General features: G+C 40.3%; 1 protein-coding gene across 1 annotated transcript in view; it reads right to left on the reverse strand.

Annotated features, from left to right (window-relative positions):
• zmiz1 (zinc finger MIZ-type containing 1) overlaps positions 1-23,160 on the reverse strand; it is a 98,384-nt gene that overhangs the window by 56,822 nt on the left and 18,402 nt on the right. Inside the window, exon 2 of the mRNA XM_004080409.4 lies at positions 11,530-11,628. The gene's annotated coding sequence lies outside the window, so the exon portion shown is untranslated. The remainder of the gene's footprint in view (positions 1-11,529; positions 11,629-23,160) is intronic.

The raw sequence follows: 23,160 nt of genomic DNA on the forward strand, positions 1-23,160 counted from the left end.
CAAAAAAATAACACTGACAAACCTTAATTATGATGTTTACAATCTTTGGGCTGACAAACAGGCATAAACTTGTTTTGGCTGAGTGGGACACGGAATGAGGAATGCCCTAGTCAGTTTTAAATCTGCTTTTTTTTGACAAGTAAAGAAGCTAAGTATTGGATCCAGGCTCCAACTTAATGACTTCCTTGCTCTTTGCTAGTCTGAAAGGTTAAATGGGTATATCCTGCTGACCTCTTTCCTCAGTTTCACAGCAAACTTGACCCTTTTTGGTGCATATAACTCATGAACCACGTCTTGAGTTCCAACCAAAAGCAAAAGGATGAATCTGAAGTGGTAAAGAGAGCAAGCTAAACATGCAAAACAAGGAAGTGACGAACCCAAGACAACAGTCTTAGAAGCCACTGTGCTGCTTAGGGCATTGTAGTCACACAAAGAACCAAAAGCCGCGTTTCTGGTGAAAAACCAGAACAAATAGGGATTACAATATTTGAGGAAATAAGTCTTTCATTTGACCTACATCCCCCCACAAAGGCTCCGAATGATAATCCAAGCTCGCATGATTCAACTATTGAATTCGTAGATTCTGTATCATCACCATGAAATCACGCTAGATGGTAAGTGAATGCGTAAAAAGACAGATTAGCAGTTGAATGTATTGACAATCTGGAGGTTGAAACATGAGCTGATGGCGCACACTTTCATTCTGTTTAATCTGGAATAAACTAGCATCGAAATATCTCATGTTTGAATTATTAACATATCCTCTGAGGAGAAGAACTTGCACTAAAGCCTCGTAAAATTATTCTTTACCATTCAAAAGCAACGGTTTTGATGGGAGCATCACTAAACTCTGCACTTTGGTGCAATTTGAAAAATCCACTGTTTGCACTCCAATGCACATTTGAAATGGGTAAATTCCATAATGATTTAATGCACATCTAGTGGCTAACAAGCAAACTGGTGCTATAATCGCATTTGCACGCAAGCAGCATCCATTAGTGGTATCAGTCATAGCAGGATCTTCATTTAAGGCTTTGTATAGTGACTCTTCTGCCGTTATAGCTGTAATGCTTTTTTCAAGTTTCAGCCTGCCTTTAGATTATTTGTCATAAATAAATTACAAGATTGACATGATAAACAAAAAAAGGAGATGTTTTCAAAAATAAAAAGGTTGTACACCCTTCAGTTTTTAGGGCTTTCCATTACAGTTTTCTTCCGAAATGATTAAAAAAAATACAGAATATAGTTTAAAGAGACTGCAAAACAAACAGTCAAACACAGCTAACTAATGATTTATGAGTATTTGCTTTTTGATAACACTTTCAAATGAATACAAGCTTGAACTAATAAACTTTAATGGGCTCCTCTGAACTAATTTGTTCTGCCTTGTTTCATGCTTTAGCTTTTCCTCGTTTTCTGTCCTCTGCAGCACTTACCTTGTTACACCAATTTACACCGTTACTGCATTGTTAGCCTTGTTGTTCTGAATTAAGTGTATCTGCATTTGCGTGAGAAAGTGAAAAGTAAAAAAAAAAAAAGCTGTGTATGTGTGTTTACGAAGAACCAGGAAATACCAGCACAGACACTCTTGACTCTCCTGCACTCCGGCCCATGTGACTGGAAACACACAGGCCAGATTGTTTGCGTGTTTGCTTGGGGGAATGATAAGAACATTTGGGTCAACAGAGCGATATCAAAGAAAGAGCATCTCCACGCAGTGTTCCACTTGAGGTGAGGTCCAGTTTAACGGCTGATGCTGTTTCTAAACATTTGTTTTTTGAGCAGTCGGACGCTGCAATGACACTTGAGTTTGTGTTCCCCTGAAGGGCAGTGTAAGCGTCCGCCACTGGCTTCCTGCTCTCATCACATAAGCATAATGCAGATGCAACTACAAGTCACTGCAGCTAACAATCATTTACAGCTGTTTAACACGCAGAGGCTATGAGAGATGAAGAATTAGAAAACAATTCTACCTTAAAAACCGATGGGATGATTGCAACTTGTAAAAAAATCCCTTATTATCCAGAATAAAAATCGAAATCGAAATTGCTATTTGGTTTGATAGCTGCATTAAGTCGTCTGGATGATCTTTTGAGCATTTTCTGCTTTTATAGTTTCACATCACAATTAATCTCTCACATCCATGTCATTAAATGTGGTGTCCGGCAAAGGTACAAGGAGCCATTATGAATAATTATTCCTCCCGCTCATGCTGAGGAGACACCACTGATCACAGCTCAGCCTGGTAACACGCCGTGCTACGATTGGCTAAAGCAAGGTCACTGTCTTAAGAGACTTTGCTGTTATAGCCAACAGCAATTAGTGGCTGCTGCCGTGCGGATGCTGCACATATTATTATACGACAAGGGAACACGAGTAACCGCAGGTAAAGATTTAATGTTGGGCCTCTGTGTTCTGTCGCCAGGCAAAATTACAACACTGATGATCACATGAACACAAAGAAAGCTGTTTCAAAAGACAGCAAGGATATAAAACTCTGCTAAAAATCAGATCATTGGAGGAACAAGGATTTTTTAAATTAGATTTTATTCTCTGAATGGGTTTCACAGCTTCAACATAAAATTTGTGATTCTATATAGTTCCTAAAGTGATTGACTAATGTAAAAGCTTTTATTCCCCTTAATTTCCCTTGTTAGATACAGCATCAGTGGTAAAAAAAAAAAAAATTGGATGTAGATTTTTACATACAGACAGAGAACTCTAATGTCAGAAAACCAACACAAACTTCATCCCTGTCTTCAATCTCATCTACAACTTTCATTCCTGATATATATTTTGTGGCTTAAAATGAACATCACAAACCAAAATGCCTTTAACTTTCTCTTAAAAAAATAAGTTTAGCTTAGAAAGAAAGTAAGGAGGCAAATATTTCTACAAAAAATGTTCACATTGTTTTTTGTTGCTTTTTTATAGGAAGGTGTAATTCTTGAGAACTGCCTGTCTTAAATTTTTATCTGATTTTCCTTTATCAAGGAGAAACACAATTTACTAATTTAAGTTGGGTTTTGGATTTTAAATTTTTTCATTGTTAAAGCATTTTTTCACTTATTTTATGACTCTGTTCCATCTTTTAAGACATCTTTTTTTGAAGATATGTTGAAAAAAAGCAAACAGGAGCCAAGTCAATTTACTGACTACCACTTTATAGCCTTCTATAAGGTCAAGTTAGGCACCTTTGCCTCCAAATAGTCCAACGTTACTAAAAATGAATCTCCTTAGATCCAAAAATTGTCTTTTCATTTGTAAATTTACAATTAAAATCATTCACAGCATCAATGGAAGTTGTTTTGTTTGTTTTAATGTAAAACCTTTTTGAAAACATTTAAATCTTTATGTTTGCCTTTGAACAGCAACTGACTGTGAAAGCTAAAACCTTGTAGCTCTGTCAGGCTTGCGTCTCTTAAATATTTGTCAAAATTTGAAGTAAGATTGGCTTCTCTAATCTCAAAATTAGCCATAATAACATTGACATCAGAACCTTAACAAATTCTTTTAATAGGACCCTTTAAAAGCAATTGTATAGCATGAGAACAAAGTCATTCACACTGTACAGATTAACTGCTATAATATTTTAGGTTGTCCAAAAACCTTTTACACGACTACTGAAAGAGAGGTGAAACCTTGTTTTATAGTTTGACAATAAGCTATTACTTATCACTCAGTATAACCCAAACCAGCAAACAGAATTCTATAAGCCCATCAAAACTTTTTAAATAAAAGAAATTAAAAGCAACTGTAAAGAAGTAAATGGAAGTTATGATTCATCTGTTCTTCCTCTAATCAACAAGGGTTGAGATTTGTGTCAGTTATGCAAGACAATTCCACAGGTTTGAAAGTGAGAGGTGAGCTTGCTTACATGACAGCAAAAATCTGATAACTTGGCGTAAACAGAAATAAGCACTTAAGAAATCAGATTATCTAAAAACACTTAATTTACATGTTTTAACCCAACCTGTCACTTTTCTTTAAAGCTATGTACACACCAGGCATTTGAGGTGCCTTTTGGAACGCGCATTTCACCCATGGTTTTCACACTGGACAAGAAGGGAAGGGCTTCTTCTTCTTTATCTTTTTCTGCTATTCGCTAGTGCATGTCTGCCACCCACAATTGGAAGAGGCTTGGTGCGAAATGTCGAAGCGGTGCAAATCTTGTGATTTGGACACGAAGCAGAAACAGTTCGGTTTATTGCTAGTGCAACTGCAATGGCAGATATGGATTACCATCATGTCAGAAGAGTGGCCTTGATTGATCTTTATTTGAAAAGCCAACGCAGACAATGTCAGGCTCGTCGTTGTGTTTGGGTTCACCAGATAAACCAGCTGAGTTTGTCTGAGTTTGGTAAGTTTCACGCATCGCTACCAAATTCAGGTCCCTGATTGGTCAACGTTTGATTGGGTTTAGCTGGCAACCATTGTTCATGGTGTTAGAGCCTAAAAACTGTTGTAAAAACTTGCATAGAGTTTTTTTTAACGCAGAAGCCTGAAATGTGCGTTTATGTGTGTTTACATAGACTTTTCATTAGACGTGGTCGTTTGAATGTGTGATGCCGAGGGTGGTATGAACGCAGCTTAAGCGTTTCAGAGAATTTAGAGACTAGGGACTCAAACTTTCTGCTATGATTTTTTTTAATCGAAAGTTGAAGTTAGTATCAGACTATTGGTGAGAAATCTAGGCATGGTTTGCAGATTTCTTTAAATTATATATACCTGCCATTATCTACACTATTAAAGGTTGTCAGATCATACTGTTTACATGATTACATGCAAAATCCGATAACTCAATGAATCAGATAACTATCATATGCTGTTAGGTTACCACAGGATTAATGCCACAATAAAGAAGTTGCTTTATGTCGCAGCACTGCTCAATGTCAAAGCGTTCGGTTGTCATGAGGTGTCATTCCAAGTTAAAAGTTATTTAATGGGTGTTTTTACTGTGAAATTGTAAAAGTAACTCCAAACCTCAATCTGATCAAGCATCTAACATATGATGAATGTGGTGATGAGGACCTCTTGTCTGCATCAATGCACGCCTTGACTCACACCATTGGTACTGTTAGCTGCAGCCAGTGAGAGATCATTAGCAAAGCCAGCAGGTTTCATGAGGGTTTGTGGTGAAGTGGGTGTCACTGTGGGTGAAAAGAAGCTGCTGGGGGCTGACAGGCTGTCCACATCCTCCCCTGGACAAAAAACTCACAACCTGAGGGGACGACAGCAACTGACGGCTCATAGGCTTTAAAAGAACCCATCCAAAACCCACTGTCTCCATCTAAACGCAGGGGAAACAAAGAAGTCAAACAAAACGTTTTCAGTATAATGGCAGAGATGGACAGTGAACAAGCCCTGCACTGACTCTCTATGAGTCAATCCATTGTGAGGCGCACAGCTCACAAGTTGAGTTCCCAGTGAATCAGAGCAGTCAGCTGCCATCCACCACCTCAAGGCACAGGGCCAGTCTAGCACAGGACTGCAGACATGTGACCCGCTGTCTCACACAACCACAGTTGCAGCATTCAGCTTGAGAAGTCCACAAAGAGCTCTCAGATAGGGCTCTCTAATGTATGACTTTCAAAACTGTTTGGGCAGGTTCTGTCAGTTTGTTCAGCTCGCATAGATAAAATACTGCCGCGATATAGAGACTGAGGAAGCAGGTGTTTGTAAATCTATAGATAACTGTGACTTGTGATTTACAGTCTGCTGTCAGGAGGCTGCACTGACATCAATACTGCAGCGGGAGCTTGTCTGAGGCCTAGCTGAGTACACCGAAATATCTCTTCACCGAGACCCCCCCCCCCTATGATCACTGACAGCAATAGACGACTCTACAAGTGCAGCTGTTTAAATATTACTTTCTCGTCTTCATCTAGCCATGCAGCTTTCCTACAGCCTCTTCTGTCCCTCAGTTGGTGCTGCTAGAGGAGTTTAGGAGAGAGTAAAAGTTTGAATTTCTGCTTTCTAGCTTTTAGCAATATCCAGGCTCACACCTGTACCCCTAAATGTCGTGAATCTAAGACAATTAGGTTAAAGGTAAATATTTATTTTCTTCCATTAAATAAACAATCCATGAATTTTTAATGCAGGATGAGTAAGTAGCTTGACTAACGGACGAAAAAGCGATTAGAAGTCTTCTGCCCTTTACTTTAGAACTGGCTCAGCTTGTGCTCCTTTTAAAAAGAGTCCCCAGGTGCATGAATGTTTCATGGCGACCCTGCTGTCTGCTTCCCTCTGCTCAGATTCACTTTTTTCCTTCCTTCCAGTGGCAGATGGAAAAATTTCTGTTAAAATGTCTTTTGCTTAAATCATAATCAGTCAGTGCGCAACACTCAAAAAAATCTGTTTACCTTTAAGCCTTAGCCACATCAATGGGGGGTACACCCGTATGCGTGCTGAGGGTTTTAGGGTTAAGCCAGCATAAGGAAGTCATGAAAATGGAATGTACCATTGTCTTACATGTGGTAAATGCATCGCAAAGTATTCATATGCCAATGTAAGTTGGAGGCACTTTTGACATACAGGTGACGTACTCGTACGGTCCCGTTCGCCTCACTCATTCGCCACACTCTAGTCGTTAGTAAGGTCTGCGTACTGTCCTTACTGACCGTGTGCAAATGCTGCATGCACTGGGAGTGCAGGTGACGCAAACTACACTTTGATTTCCTAATTTCACAAATTCTAACAGTCAGGCTGCATATAAGAAGCATGCACTTATGACTTGAACAGCACTAATGGGCCCCTTGCGCAGCGTGAAGGGTTTGGTGAGGTTATAAAAATGTTAAATTCATTCTACGTGCTTGCATCACACCAACCTTACTTTCATTTGCACATTGCTTAAGTGTTTGCTAAGACCTGTCCCTCTCAGCATGTCCATAGCAAAAATGTGAATAAAAATCTTTGCTATATGGGTTCACCAAGCGGTCTTCAACTAGGACATTTCATGTGAGCCACTTGCCTGTCCTGTGCAGGTTTGACCATTTTTTGCCCGGAGACAGGCCGTATCTACCTCTGTCTGTCTTATCTCTAAGGACTGAGGCCTTCCTACTATTAGAATTAGAAGGAACTGCATTTTCTGGAAAACACCTGGTTAGATGCTTTCCATGCAAACATGAGCCCATAAAAAACTTCAATATGAAAGACCACTACTCATTTAAACTTGCAGAAAAAAGCCAGGTACTTTACTTAGTCTAAAGCTAGGGAACTGTTCTGAAGGAAAAAAAAAGAGAATGTTTGACCCAATGTTTATGTACTATATCATTAGTACACTGCAAGTATTCATTTATGCAGTGCTCTCTAAAAACCTCACCAAATAGGATTTTAAATCTGCTATTCTCCTGTAAATGACACCTCCAACTTGGGCCACTTTAACGGCAGTCAAATTAGCTCAAGCACTAATGTGAGGCCCTGCAGCTCTGCCGCTATCATCTTTTCATTAGCTCGACCCAGACACATTAAAGCCACAGCTTTTATCGTGAGCTGTGTGAGTCGCAGTCAAGCTTGTAGGTTTTGGGCAAAGTCTTAAAAAGAAAAAATCTGTTTAAATGAGACTTTAGAATTTGGAATCGCTGACGAAAAACATCTCAGTGGAACTCCAGCGTTAGGCAGAAACAGGGGCAGAATTTAAGAAGGTAGTGCACTCACTGTCTTCTTAAGCATATCAGAGATGTTCTATTAATTCTGGTGAAGCATAGCTTTGTCAGGTCATATATCACGAGCAGGAAATTGACAAGTTATATCCGGATGATATGGCAGAGGGATATCAGCTTTAATTTTGCATCAAAGGAAGCAGGCACTACTTCATTTGTTTAATAATTACTTTTCTTTCCAGTGTCTTTTGTTAGGACAAAGCCAGGCAGGCGGCTTTCATAAAGCCATGTGAAATGTAGAAGTTCGACGGGGTGAAAGGCCAACAGGGATGCTGGAGTCAGGTTTTATGTATTGGCCTCCTCCTCGACCTGCAGAGAACATCTGTCCTGAATGCCCACGCACTTCTGTGCCGTCAATCAAACGCGCTCTGTCACGTCTCCGACATGTTGCCAGCGGTTACGGTCACCTCTGAGGACTCGCACCAGTTTGGCTGGCATGTGTAAGGGTGAGCCTCTACTTTTGCATTTGTCTATGGCCGAGACAGCACGTCTATTTTTAGTCCAGTACACTGAGTTCTGCTGTATTATGCTCTGTTCCGAGGACAGGCAGCCAGGTCATTTGCAGTAACCTAGAGCATGGCAAAAGTGGCGGCTGTGCTCTCTGACCCTGACCCTCCAGCTCCTACATCAGTGGGAGAGGCTTACAAGATTCCTGGGTGGTAGTTAGGGAGGACTATCTTAAAATAAAGGTGCTCTTCTTGACAGATGCCTTGTTCATCTGCCTTTTTTTTTCCTCTAACGTGAGTAATAGGCTAATAATTCAGCTGTCACTTTGGTACGTTATCTCGTGCTTTCTCAAGGGAGTACCGTCCAGAACCATTTTTGCTTTGGAAAGGAAGGAGAAAAAATTGCATGCGGATTTGAAAACAGATTGGAACTGTATGGAAAATGCACATTAGTGTTAAAGTCTGAGGAATACCCTTAAAAGATAAGATGATAGATGGATCCCCAACACGGCAAGAGGGAAACCTTGTGTTATCTCTTCACGCCCAGTTACTTACGCGGCTTCGCTCAGACGACTCACGAATCTGATACGCATCGACCGTGAACACTAAACTCATCACAATCCCGGGATCCCATTGTTGCGTTCATTCAGAGATCTCTTATTGGGATCAAATGACACTGTGATTTCGCTGGATCAACAGAAGGAAAGGTCTTATAATGTCAATCATTTATCTGTAAGTCTCTTCTGTAAAGCATGTTGCGTTTCATATTCAATAATAGTTATTATAGACATAAACTAGTCTTATGCAAACATTTTGCCAATTTCTATTGAACTTTTGTTCCAAACTGAATATAATCTTCTGCTCTTTTATTCCTTGATAACTTTATGCAACAATTCTTTCAGATTTCTGTTTTCAGACGATCACTTTTAGTCAAGATTGCGAGCAGAGGCGCCCATCCTTTTCGGCTAATCTCAACAAAGATGCCGCGGTCTATTTAGTGCAGCACAAGGGAAACACGTGTGCAGAGACAATGCAGAATTTTCTCAGCTCTCAGTTTAACAGCTTGCTGTTGAAACTTCGGGGTGTTCCAATTGAAAAATCGCATGCTTATTTAAGGCACTTTACCTTGAGTTAACAATGGTCAGAGAAACAAGGGAAGTGTAAGTAGTAGTAGTTATGAAACTGCTGCAAGGTCTCCATTTCGCTTATTTTACCTATCCTCCCCGATAGTGATTAAATAAAAATATATTTTGTATCAAATATCACCCCTGCAAGTGATGATTACCCTCCTAACAGGGTTGAATGCTTTGTAACTTGAAGTTAAGTGGCAGATTCTGCTCTCTTTGTTTGTGTGAGCAGGGGGGGACATGAGTGCAGAGGCAGGGGCTCTGAGGCCAGGCCCTCTATCCTTCCTGTTCAGTTACCAGAGGCCTCTCACTTATCAGTTCCAGATCTCACAAGAACAGAGAGAAAGAGAGTCCACTGACAGGAAGGGGATTTTTTTTTGCCTCCCCCCTTTTTCCTTTAGAGAAGTTAACAGAATGTCTGCACCTTCACATCTCACAGAAAAAGCAGTTACTCATTAGGGCCTACACTGAGGCTACAAAGAAAAAGACCGACCTGGCAACCTTCAGACATCAATTAAGTGTGAAAACTCCTTTGTACTGAAAGAACCAGCCTAATAATCAATTTAAAGAACAGAAAAAAAAACATAGAAAGATTGTTCATTAACTTTAATAAGGCACAAGCTGACAGACTATTTTTTTTTTACAGAAAACTACATGTTAAACTCATTTTTTCCATTCCCTTCTCCATTGAGCCAGGCTGTATTCTTTCCTCCACAAAAGGCAACAGAGTGAGGAAAAACTGTCACTGAAGTGAGAGAAGCGACCGCATTTCTGTCATGCCCCGCTCATGTAACATCCCCATCCATTTCACTTGCTATCACTGTCTACCTCGCCTGACATTTCCACAATAATCACTTTGGTTTATCCCACTCAGCTGCGTGGCGGGCAGATGTTTGTCAGGGCATCGTATTTTGCAGCTTTCACACGGCTCTAATCAAGATTAACCCCTCTTATCCATTCTGCGAGTGTATGCGTGTGTCCTGGATGTCCTAATTCCTAATCCACGGCTGCATTGTATAATACAGTCGGCAAACCAATTATTATTTCCCTCTCCAACCCAAATGATTCTCGGTAGAAGCAGAAATGTACATAAGAGTCACAGACTGCATATGGTGGCTTGCTAATGAAAAGGACAGTCATGACCCTGTTGGCGCTTGCGTGTGCGTGCGTGCTCAGATTGAATGTGGAACATAAGCACTTTGTTACTCAGAGCAAGCACCCCCCCCCCCCCCTCCTGGCCCGGGGAGCTCCTGATGAAATCAACATGTTCTGTGAAGCTGGCCACACACAAACTGCAGCCGTCACATGTTTACCCAAGACATTTGAGCGCAGTGGAGGACAGCACATGTCAGGGCGGACAAAGCCGGCGGATACCCATTTTCATGTCCTTCCATACTTTTTGGCAGGATGACGCTAAGATCTCTACGAACTTTAGGAAAATTCAGAGAGAAAAACAAACAACAATATTCAGTGGGCACTCCAATGTAGCATCGATAAGGTTGCTGGCATGTTTCTAGTGTTTTGGTTGCAGATGATCATTTTGGATGGTAAAGACTAGGGATGCAATGATTCACTTTCCCCACAATTTGATTTAAACCTAAGTTTTTGGGTGACAGGTTTGTGCCACTTTAAGCCGTAACTTGTGCATTACAAGAAGCAAAGAAAAAAAAATTCAAAAAAATATTTTTTTTAAACTACCAAGAAAGTAACAATGATGAAAAACCTTTTATCATTCGTTAAAACTTTAAAAAATAAATCCTTCTTAAATTTAGAACAATGGTAAATGGTTGGGTTTAAACTAAAAATTGTGACAACCATTGTAAAGACCCCAAAAACATAAACATAAACACATTCATATTTTTTTTAAAGATGTCTGCCAAACTCTGGATATTGTCCTGTAGCTTGTCCTGATTATTCTTATATGATCCCTATTTAGCCACAGATTTCATGTGGCCTTTCAAAACTTAACTATAGAACCAGCAATTACTGTAAAAAAAAATTTAAATTACTTAGTGAGCACTATCTCAAGTTCTGGACATGTTTCCTTAGAAAAAAAGGACGTTTTACTTTGCAACTAGTTCTGTGACAATGTGAAGAGGTTGTAAGTCTATATCTATATGTAAATGGAAATCAGTGGTGGATCTAGGTGTGTATGGAAGCTAAATTTGTCACAATATATTTTAATATTTGTTTGCAGACTTTGACTAAAGTTCATTCAACTTATTCAGCAGTGCTAATCTTAGCCTCTCCAGCCCCGGAGTGCACGGAAAAACAGTAAAACAAGCAAACACTCACCTGTTTTGTCTTCGAGCCTTGATTTCCCACCTCGAAGGACCCCCCCACCCATTCACACGCCAGGAGGGGAAACACTCCAGGAATTCACGTCTTCTGCCTCTGAGGAAAACAAAACACATCACCAATCAATGCAACATCCACCTCCAAATGTCAAATTATCACATTTGCATATTCTTTTCCGAGGTAAAATCAGTAACTTTGCTTCTCAGACATTTCTTTGGGTTTTAAGTGGCTTCCATCTGCGTCTGCAACACTCTTCCCTCTTTGCACGGATAAGCTCCTTCATGCTCGTATGCCCATGAAGGACGAATCTAAAGAGCGGCCAGTGCTTCACATGATCAGCGTGGCATCATAAACATCTGCCACAGAGTAGGTTAGCTGCCGTACCACAGTCACATTTCACTCCACGTCCACAAATAAAGTCTTTAAAGATGAGACATTCCTGTACATTCGTGCCGGCAGGGATCCTGCCACTCAGATCATTAAAAATCATTATTTTAGTTGTTGGGATAGTGTGTCAAAGCCAAAGAATAGGTCGGCAATAATTGAATTATAGGATAAATAGGTCAGAGTTTGAACAAAATTGAAACAGAGGTAGTTTTAATTTAAAAAAATAGTAATTACTAATAAAGACAGCTTTCTGGTTTAAGTAAATGAGATGTAAACTCTTGAAAAAGTGCAGGCACTTAAATGTGGAAACCAGATTGGTGCTTTGGTTAAATTTAGTTGTTAACAAAACTTTAAAAGCAGAAACGGTTATATTTAGATTAAATCTCTTAAAACCCACAATGATGATAATTGTGTTTTTGGTGTTTTTAACTTGTTCTTGTGGCATTCTTCTGATGATGAAGGACATATATAAAGATAATTAATATTCTACTTGCATTTCTAAGTTTTTCTTTGTTCAAATCAATGTGAATCAAGAGCAAATGAAAGAAATGCCATTTAAAAAAGAGCTTATTTGTGACATAGAAAATAAAAAAAATGCTGGGTAAGCCACAAGCTCCATTTGCTTGCAGACAAATAGATCCATGTACATCTTTGCTTTCGTCGTCTGAGCTTAAATCTGGGTCAAAATCTGGCTGGATAGCTCCAAAATTGATCGCCATTTTTGTCGCACTGGTAATGCTACGTTGGCAGTGTGAGGGGCTGTAAGCTAGCGGGAGAGAACGTAGGCAAAAAGCTTTGCAGAATCTATGTTCCAAAAAAACAGTCTTTTTTCATTTGGGAAAAAAACTCTTCATAAACGTAACTAATAGACTACTGGAAACACATCTAAAATAGCTCAAAAGATGACTGTAGTGGGTTTTTAAAGGTAAAAAGCAAGCAAACCTTTCTCAATCTATTTTTAAGGAAAAGGGAGCTACATGTTGTTGTCAGGAAAAAAATCAACAAACAATTTTCTAAGCTTCTAAAAGTAATTTTGACTCTTAAAATGTTGCTTTCTTCTGTTCTACTTATGGATTGCTTTGGAAGATTATTTCCAAGTGGCATCTTTTGGTGATACACAGTGTGTATGTAAGCCATTTCACCCCCAGCCAGAACTCTTCTGGTTTCTCCTGACCTAATGCTCAGGTTAAAATTACAAGGCTAATGCTCCGAATATAAAAAACTGTGTGAACAAAAAGGCATATTTTCACATTCAGCAGGTGAGGGTGGTCCCCAGCGCCTTGTGCTTTCTTAAATCCTTTTTTTTTTCTACATGACTTGGAGATTTTTCTTCTGCATTTCTCCCCTATTGGAAGTGTTGATCACTGAAAAGTGAACGAAGAGGAGCGCTGGCGGCTCTACGGGTTGGCAGAGCGGAGGAGGAGGAGGAGGAGAGGGGCTGACGCTGGGTACCTCCATTTTTTTTTTTTTTTTTTGTTAAGCCAGATTCTCCCCAGATACATCTGTGCTATTCATCAACAGTTTTTCCTGGGCTGTGAAAAAAATCAATGTGCTCTGCACTGCAAACAGTTCATAATGATGGGGGATGGAGGGGGAAAAAAACCCAACTGCAACTGAATTGATTTGTTTAAGTACAATAACACAGCTCTGCAGCGCAATGAGGAGGCAGCTCGAGTGCTCAGACAAAGACAGACTGGCAGTATGAAACCACAAGCGGTAATTGATAAACTGCTGGCAAAGTGCAAAAACAGGCTTCAGAAATACAGAGGCCAGTTTTTCCTAAATGACTACCTAACAAACAAAAAACAACAACTCAGTCACATGACCTGCACTCTGATGTGTTAAAGCTACACCTGTAAGCACTAAAGAGCATATACAGCAAGAAAGTTTTTGCTGACCTTACAAATAAAATCAAGGTTTGGATTGTTAAGTGGGGGGGCATGGGAATAAACTACTTTCTCTTAAAAGAAAAAGAAAAATACCATATAAATGTTGGTTCACCATTTCCTGTTTTCTCCTAAAAATGATAAATGTTCTTCATTTTCATTGGTTTTTTAAACCGCCTCTTTCCTTTAATACATAAAAACAAAAATGTACAGATATCATAAAGTTATTTATTCTACTTTGAATTTAAAGTACAAAGAAAGTCTGAATAAAGGTTGACAAACATGAAACTAAGCTACTGATAGATCATTTCTTTTTCCTAATCCTGCAAAAACCAATATTCCGGAGTAAATTCTGTCAGGAGATGTTCCCACATTAGGGCCTTTACTCCGTGCCTCTTTTAAGCTGACCACAGAGGTGCATTTATCATTGTTATTACGCTTTGAGAGAGGCCCTCCCAAGTTTAATTGGGTCCTCATGGAGTCCAAATCCCGTCTGTTGCTGCAAACTCCAACGTTGGACAGGCTCATACCTCCCTGGCGAGTAGCGGGTTTTACTAGCTACATGTTACTCCGCACAAAGTGGCCACGGAACTTGCATGTGAGCTGGAGGTGTGGGGGCAGAGCCTGAGGCCACCCGCCAAGCCTGGACAATGGAATGAGAGGGAAACCTTGGGAAGAAACCCTCACCTGGATCTGCTCTCAGTGCTGTGGGGAACTCTCTGGAGTGCCAGCAGGAAAACTCCAGAGGGTTATTACATCGACTGATTAGGAAGTGCATACTAACTGGTCGCCACGGTTGGTTTTTAAGGCATGTAAGGATGCATAAAAGCTAATGGAAACATGTTTAAGACTAAATGAAATGACAAAGGAGCTGGTCTAGCCTTCCCCTAACACTGAACATCCTGCGACTAACAGTTCACACTCAAATACTTTAAAAATTAAGTGAGGTTTTAAAATATTTTGCAATAACTACAGGCTAAAAATTAACACAACATTTTCTTTTTACCTCCCGTTCACATTTTTTGTGTTTCTTTATGTTCAAAGAGTGCTACTTTATGATCAAACCTAGCTAGAACTGTTTCGGGGTGTTGATAGGATTTAGAAGCATAAAGTAAAATACACACACGCGGTTTCTCCAAATCCACAAAACACATATGGACTGGATGGGCGAACTCCCACGACCCTCCAGCACCCTACAGAGGGTGGAGAGCTGGTCCACTGTTCCACAACAAGGATGTAAAGCGCACTGTTGTATCTGAGGCTCGACTATAGGACGAACATGTAAAGAGAAAACCATTTTCATCACAGTGGGTCTTTGAATAAATGTGTCATCTCCCATTCACCTAATAGAAGGATTTTTTAATTTACCTGTCACTACTGTAAAATTAAACTTACTTATGACTGCTTCCTGGCGTTGACAGACTTTAAACACACACGTGCTTCACAAAAAGGCATCAGGAAAAAATGACTGAGATGAAGTCTTAACAGTAGAAATGGAGAAAGCTTATTGCAGTGAATTCCAACAGCGATAAAACACTCCAGGCTCATAGTAAATAATACAACAGTTGTGCAGCGAAAATCACTTCATGTCTGCAGATGCGGATGTCCGTATGGAGAAAATGCATTAGACAGTCGCACGCTGTCACTTCAAGCACATCACTGCAGTGCTGTGGAGGTTATTATGGGTTTACAGAGAATTGTTTTCACCGTGCTGCACTTAGAGGACATGAGACAGCAGCTCAGTTAGCTCTTCCAATCTTCCGTCTGCACTGATTAACACCAATGCAGGCACCTAGTTAACCACTGCTGTTGTAATTACAGTATATTGAGCGTCACACACGCACCACAGGAAGGCATGCCAGCGCACAGACATACAGTTGAACACAAGCAGAAAGCTGCCAGATCAGCATCACAGCGCCCACCAATTATGGATTTTCAATCATGCAAATTCATATAATTCAGTGGGTAACTTTTCCTCATGTACTCCTTGTTTGTACTGCAGGCAGTTGAATCGAGCACAAAAATGTAACCAAACCTTAGTACTTTTTTTCCCCCCCAATTTGGTAATAATAACTCATGCTGGAAGTGATGGTTATTTAATTTACTCTTACTAAATGGTGGCCCAAATCACAAAGAGAAAACCCAAATTACATAAAACTGGGGTCTTGTTTTAAATTACTCAGTCTTCCTGCTCCAACAGGGGAGCCCATGCTCATGAGTGCTGCTTGAATTGATGGTTTCAATATTGCTTCTCCTTCCACTCCTCTCTCTATAGCATAATTTGTTTTAGAAGAGCAAGTGCCGCCCAAGAGGGTGCTTGTGTTTTTTTTTTCTCTGTTTGTTTCTAGTATTTCCCCATCAGAACGAGAAAGTGCCCGCGACTCCCACATGGGAGATGGAGACAGAGGTGTAGGCTGGCAGAGCGCCAAAGCACAGACCACAGACCGCCGTCCGGCTTCATCTGCAAAGCTGGTTCTGAATTGTGCAGCATAGGGGCTTCGTGTTTGGTCATCTGGCTGTTTGTTTCACCAGCCTGGGTGTTACCTAAATGATAGAGAAGGCAGTTTCTTCAGCCTCTAACAGAGAAGTGTGGCGTAATGAGCCAATAAGTCCAAAGACACTGCCCCACATTTGCATTTTCAGAACAGTTCTTCATCTCCTTCCATTATTATTTCCTCCTCTGGTTCAGATTAACAAAAAAAAAAGAGAAATGTTCAAGCAGAGAGGGTGGTTTCAGAAGTATACACAGTGGATTCCAGGCAGTATAAAGAGAGTGCATTACTCCTGGGAGGGGGAAAATGATTAAAGGCCAGAGTCTGCTTGTTCCAGAGGAAAGCGGAAGGATTTTCCAGCCTCCTCATGCCAGCCAACCATGACCATGGTGGTTGCAGCACATCTTCTCCATGTGCCCTGTACTTTCTCTGGCACTTCACATACCGGTACTTCATTTGAGAGCTGGGGAAACTGATATTAAAAATCCCTCCATCGCCCAATAAGAGCACAAATTACAGATTTTAAGCTAAATTGTACACATGGTTATGATTGCTGCTGCTGAGCAGGTATAACAGCATTATGATGACTCAGCTCTGGCGGAGTCTCAAGGCAAAACAGGCAAATAGAAAGAAAATGATCAATAATGAGGCGAAGACGACGGTGGAAGAAAACAAAGCTGTTCATAACAAATGTGAAACAGGCAGAGCATCTCATTGCGAGAATGGTAACGACAATCAATTAGCAATTCGTCATGATCTCGGGCGCGTCGCAGTATAAGGTGTCTTAATGAGCCCCATTTCCATTAGCCGTGCTCTTCTGGAGAGGCATGAAGAGGAGGCCACTTCCAGCAGCTCCTCCGGCTCGACACTCTTAATGCATCAATTCCTTGCTTCTCTTTGTTTATTCCCTGCGTAAATAATGGTCAACCATTACGAGGCATTAGGTGGGCCACTCGGAATACAGAGACTGAGATGGGGAAAGACGAGCACATGTGCTGCAATGGTATTCTCCAGTGATCTCCAAGAAATTGGGAGCTGAAAGGTAGTGTGGCTTGAGAAAAAGCAGTGTTGAAAAGGTAGGATGATCAGAACCCTTTACGTTAATTCTCTTAGCCAATAATATAGGGGGGGGGGGGGGGGGGGACAATTTCAGTTAAAATTTGTGTTATGATCAGATTCAGAACACATTTTAATTTTGGACAAATTTCAAGCTCTTAAAACTGTACATTTAAGCTATTAATACCATAACAGTTAAAAAACAGAGACAACCATTACTTAAAATGTTCTTTTCCTATCACCTTTTGTTATGACAACCATGGCTGCATTTGCACTGCAGGTCTGACTATATCTGATTTTTTTGAGGACCCGCTTACATCATCTTTTAAAAGTGACCCGTATCCGATTTTTGCATTTACACTATACAATGCTGAAACTATCAAACGTAGACGTTGTGAGGACTACGTAGCAGCATTTCCGCCTTCCGGGGACCTGAACACTGACCGTACGGATTTAAAAAATTATGAGCGAGCAGGCCCTTAATAATAATCATAACAGTAATAAAAGCACATTTAAAAGATTGTCCAAACGGCAAACGTTAAGCATGAATTATGGGCTCTTTTCTGAGTTTTGAAGTGTTTGCAGACATTGTGCTGTACTAACAGTTTGATCCAAGCAAAGAAATAAATGGCTTCTAGCCTGTTCCAGAGCAACGGTGTCCCGCTTGATTAGTTACCGTTTGCGTCCCGACCGGGACCGGACCGGAAATAACAGCAGTTTCTGACTACGGTCTGAAGCCTGAGGCTGTCCTTGAACAGCAAATAATAAGTCATGCGATCTCAGTCGGTGGTGTCCTGAGTTGACCTCACTGACATTCGACTCGCATTTACTGGGGAATATACGATTTGTCTGCTTACATGGCACACGCAAATGCACGTATCCGATTCGTATCCGATTTATTTCCACATATGAATGAGGCCTGTATCCGATCTGAGAAAATCGGAAACCATACGCTTTTTTCCTGCTTACACGTTCACCGGTCATATCCGATCTGTGCAACATGAGACGAAAAAAATTGGAATTGGGTCACTTGAACCATGCAGTGTAAATGGGGCCTTGTGTTGTGGTCACAGAAAATGGAACTAAGGTGACAATGTAAGTCCAAAAGTCCTCTGGGGGAGCATGAGGCTTGATGAGTCAGAGTTCTGATCATAACAGGAAGACCCAGAAAAGGATGAAAAGGATGAAACTTGTGAATTCCTTGAAACACTTTAGTTATTAAGGAGTGTTCTTTTCAACAGGAAGTCCACAATAAGATTTCACTGTTACCAGATCTTTGAAAAGAAAACGCTAAGTTCCCTTAAATGTACAAAATAAAATTAATCAGTCTTTTTATTTATATCTAAGCTATGCGTGTCTGGATTCCTTCTGATTTTTCATATAGCTATCGATGAAAAACAGCACTTTGAGTCAACAGAAATTAGTTTTTGTCCAATGAATTAACCCTTCAAGGCTATTTTTTGAGTGATATGACACAAATTACACCCAGCAGCTGTACTGCTTACCCCCACTGGGCTGAACTGATCGATACTTCACTCAAGGCTCCATCACTTTATTTCTATCTTGCTCTACTGCTGACACTCTTTGGTTTCTCTCTTGTCACAGCACTGGACAGGATGAAAATTAAACGCATCAGCAGAAAAACACACAAGTGGAAATGATCGCTCCACTCAGGCCGCTTGGGTCATGAAATCAGCTAACTGTGCTTATCGCAGGCTGCTACCATTAGTCCTAATAGCTCAAGTGACTGTCCGCCTAAGGAAAAGACAGATTTTGTTTTCTGGGGCTCACCACAGACAGGTGACTCTCATTTGACGCCTTTTGTGAGTCATAGTGAAGCCAACGGTGTATGGAATTTAGAGTTCAAAACCTCCAGGAATCAGCACAAGCACAGCAAAAGCTGAAAGTTGAGAACAAAAACTTCAACTGTGTCAGGTTCAAATTTTCCACTAAAAGTTTTGTAGAGTCAAACTGACCACATAAGTCTTTTTACATAGCTTTTTTTTTAAATAAAAGGATGCGTTACTCCTTAGTTGCTCCCCTTTTTGACAGGTGTGAAAGCCCAAACTCTGTTGTGGATTGAGCATTGACTGTGTATGAGAACTGGACTAACCCTAACCCTAACCCTAACCCACTCACACCCATTCTAAATAGGAAGTACTCGCTGACTCCAAGAAACTAAAATCTCATAAACTTCTACTGAGAAATAAACAGCTATTACTCATTGTATTTGTCAAAAAAAACATGTTCTTACCAATCCTAACTTTTTTATTATTTTTTTCTGTAGAGCCAGTTTCTCCAGTTATATACCGACCAATGAGACGCATCAATGAAAGTATGTGGTCTCATGTCGAACGTCTGATTGACAGATTCTCGTGAACCAGTTTTCGAGTGGAAGGGGAGTGGACTTTCAACAATCTCCCTCTTGATTGGTGAGGGTGGTTGCCATAGAAATGATGACTCAGACCAACTTTGACACATCACTGCTCACTGATGTCATCTGGTTCCAACATGGCGGCATCCATATTGCAAAACAACGGCCACAGAATTGACTTAATTACGTTCGAGCTGGAAGTAATGCATTTCTATGGATGATGTCAGTTTTTGTTAACAGTCAAACACATTTATTTCACTCAGCATTCTAGAAAATAACCATGATGTCTTACTAAGAAAACCTATTCCTTTAATGCCTAACCTAAAGGTTACTTTCTGTACCTGCTTGGGAGTCTTGCTGAGATGTCATTGAATTGGAGGTAAAGCCTTGGCAGGCTGAGGAGACGGAGCAGGCAGGGAAAGTGTCAAGTTAGACCTTACAAAGTAAAACCGCATGAAAGAAACAGGCAGAAATATATGAGTGGAGTCACCCTGCACCAACGCACCGGCACAATAGAAATCCCACTGCACAGATTTTCTCTGCCCTTTAACATAAAGCCAGATAATAGGTGTTTTGAAAACAAATGTCAGGATGAGTTTAAAGGAAAAAATGCTTTCCAACGAGCCAGGAACCTCCTCCACCACTTTACTCCTTCAAAGACAACCACCCTTGTGACTGGGACCTTGTCACCATGTTGCTCTGTTTAGAGGGGGAGCAGAGAGGCATTGCTTTAATCCACTTTGAGGCACGTCTTCCTTTACTATCAAGAGCTGGTAACATTTGGAGTGGGAGGGGAGACACCTCCAATGTAGAGGCAGGCATCTTCTACTCCTCCTTAGAAATGACAGCACACCGGGTTTAAAAGAATTGGATGCTGTAAAAGCTCCACCTCACTGGGAGACAGCAGAAGCTCTTATCACTGCAAAAAGATGACACTATTTTTCAAACATGAGGGGCAGAGATATTGGGCAGAACAGGCTGTAACTGCGGATTTCAGCGTGAAACAATGGACGTCTGTGCTAACTCCTGGCCCGAACAATGGCAGGATGACATGGAGCCTGACAGAGAGACACATAGCAGCAGGATCTTTGTTGCATTTTTACACCGCAACAACGCTGCCAAAAAGCCTCTCCTCCTTCCTTTTCCTCTTCTAACATCTTTCATGTGTCGTGACACCTCTGGCACTCATGAGTCAAAAGTGAGCAGTCAAACTTTGATCACCACGCTGAGCACAAGAGTTAAAAAGAACCAACTCAACAGAAGAGTGTGGGCAAAATAAATCTTCACAAGGACGTGTCAGCACTTTCCATCGAAACATTTCCATGACCCCAAACAAAAGAAAAGGACACACCTTTTAAAATGGATGCAAACAAAAGCAAGTATTCATGTTGAAAATCCACTTGGATGCCAATGAAATATAAAACTGTAAAGCTGAAGATTTCAAGTACGATCTTCATTAGGGATGTAAAACATACCGATATATATCAAAAAATCAATTGAGCACTGGGGGGATTGTATTTGCAAAAAAATATAAAATTGAGTGTCAAGTAAATAATTGATTTCTAGAAAACATTGTCAGTCCTGTTGTCAGTCCTCTGCTGCCTTTGCATTTTTATGTATATTCGATGCAAACAAAAAGACGTCTAATCACAACGTTACTTCAACCAAGACTGGTTACTTACCAAATTTACTGACTACAAGTCGCTATGGACGCCAAAAAAACCCCACTATAATAAAGAAAAAAAAAAATCATATAAAAGTTGCACTAGAGTATAAATCGGAGTTTTGGGAAAAATTTATTTAACAAAATATGGGACCAAGAACAGACGACTAATCTTGAAAGGCAAATCATATTACTGAAATAAATAACAATAATAGACAGGACGCTTTGCTAACCTAAAACATTGATGCTTTTTCAACTTCATGAAATATTGGAGTATTGCATAAGTGTCTCATAGAAAGAACATGCTAACAAGTCAACTAAACTCTTTGTAGCACTATAGATCACCAAATCTGTTGAATTCTTCATCCTCTGTGTCGCTTTGGAACAATATTGCCAAGTCTGGTGTGGTGCCACTTCTTCTGTGTTTCGTATCTGAGTATGGTTAACTTATGCAAAAAAAAAGCGGTAGTAGTACACAGTACAAGTAGCTGAAAGTTAACCACTGCGAGGGATGTGTGTTGTAATACGACACACTTTTTTTAACCGCAAAGAAAAAAACTGTCTAAAAGACCCAAAATGCCACGTTTTTATGTTTGAAGTTGTTACCTCAAAGACGTTTTTGCTTTTGTTGCTTAAAATAAAAAGTGCCAGTAAGAAAAAAAAAAGTTTATCTCATTAAAGGCATTTGAAATTATAGCTTTATATGGCAAATGAATAATAAATATCAAGATTGTATCCATTTAGGTAAAAGAATTGGACAGTATCACCACAAAGTTAGTTGAATCTTTATGTATGGAAGCATGTAGTGAGATGCCTTTTGAATCATATGAGAGTGAAATATTCACACACCTAGTCTTCATACAGCAAGTTTTCTTAAAGCAGTAAATGTGCTTGAGTTGTTTAAAATATAACAAGAGTCTAGGGAAGCAGCTGAAAATGCAGTTCCTGCAGCCCATGTAACTGTTTTACCAGCTTTGGCTTTCACTGCACTACAGTCACAGAGTAATCATTAACTACAGAGAAATCTGATCTCTGTCGTCATCGCAGAAGCAGCGCAGCTGCGCAACACTAAGCCCATTTGAAGTTACAGTCGTCCCGCCACAACGCGCAGTTTCAGGCTATCCCAACAAACTCGCTGTTTAACATATAGGGAGTACTTTGAATCTTTGAGTCTCTATAGTGATCCACGGTCAGGGCAGATCAGTAGTCAGATCTTGCAGAGTTGCTTTGCAGCTGTTGTAATCTTGACCAGGTTAAAAACTACATAACAAGCTGCTAATACTTTATTTCACGTTGCAGTGATAGACTGCAGAAGAATACTGTAAGTCTTCCAAGAATAGTATTTAGAAAAGGTATGGATGCTTTGAGGTTTTTATAGTGTAGGTTTGTCCATCATCCTAAAATTACTGGAGGAAAAAATGCATTTGTAAATAGACAGTAATGACAAATTTAAAGCAGTCATATTTCAAAAATAATAAAAAGGACTAAAAAGCACTGCCCACACAACAAAGGCACTTAAAGTTCTCTGTATTATTAATGTCCTCAGACAGGGATTTGTAGCAGCTTTGCCTCTCTTATCAATCATTCATCTCTTTCTTTTTTTTTTCTGCATTGAACACCGTTCCATTCTCTGGTGTCAAATCAGATTTAAAGAGGCTAAAGGCCCGCCAAGCTAAGGTCTTACTTTAATTAAACACGGCAACCATGACCCGGAAACAGCAGCTCCCAAAACGAGCGCGCATGTGGGGGATTCAAGCGATCTGGAATCTT

Source organism: Oryzias latipes, chromosome 19 (assembly GCF_002234675.1).
Source record: "Oryzias latipes chromosome 19, ASM223467v1".
Classification (NCBI taxonomy): domain Eukaryota; kingdom Metazoa; phylum Chordata; class Actinopteri; order Beloniformes; family Adrianichthyidae; genus Oryzias; species Oryzias latipes.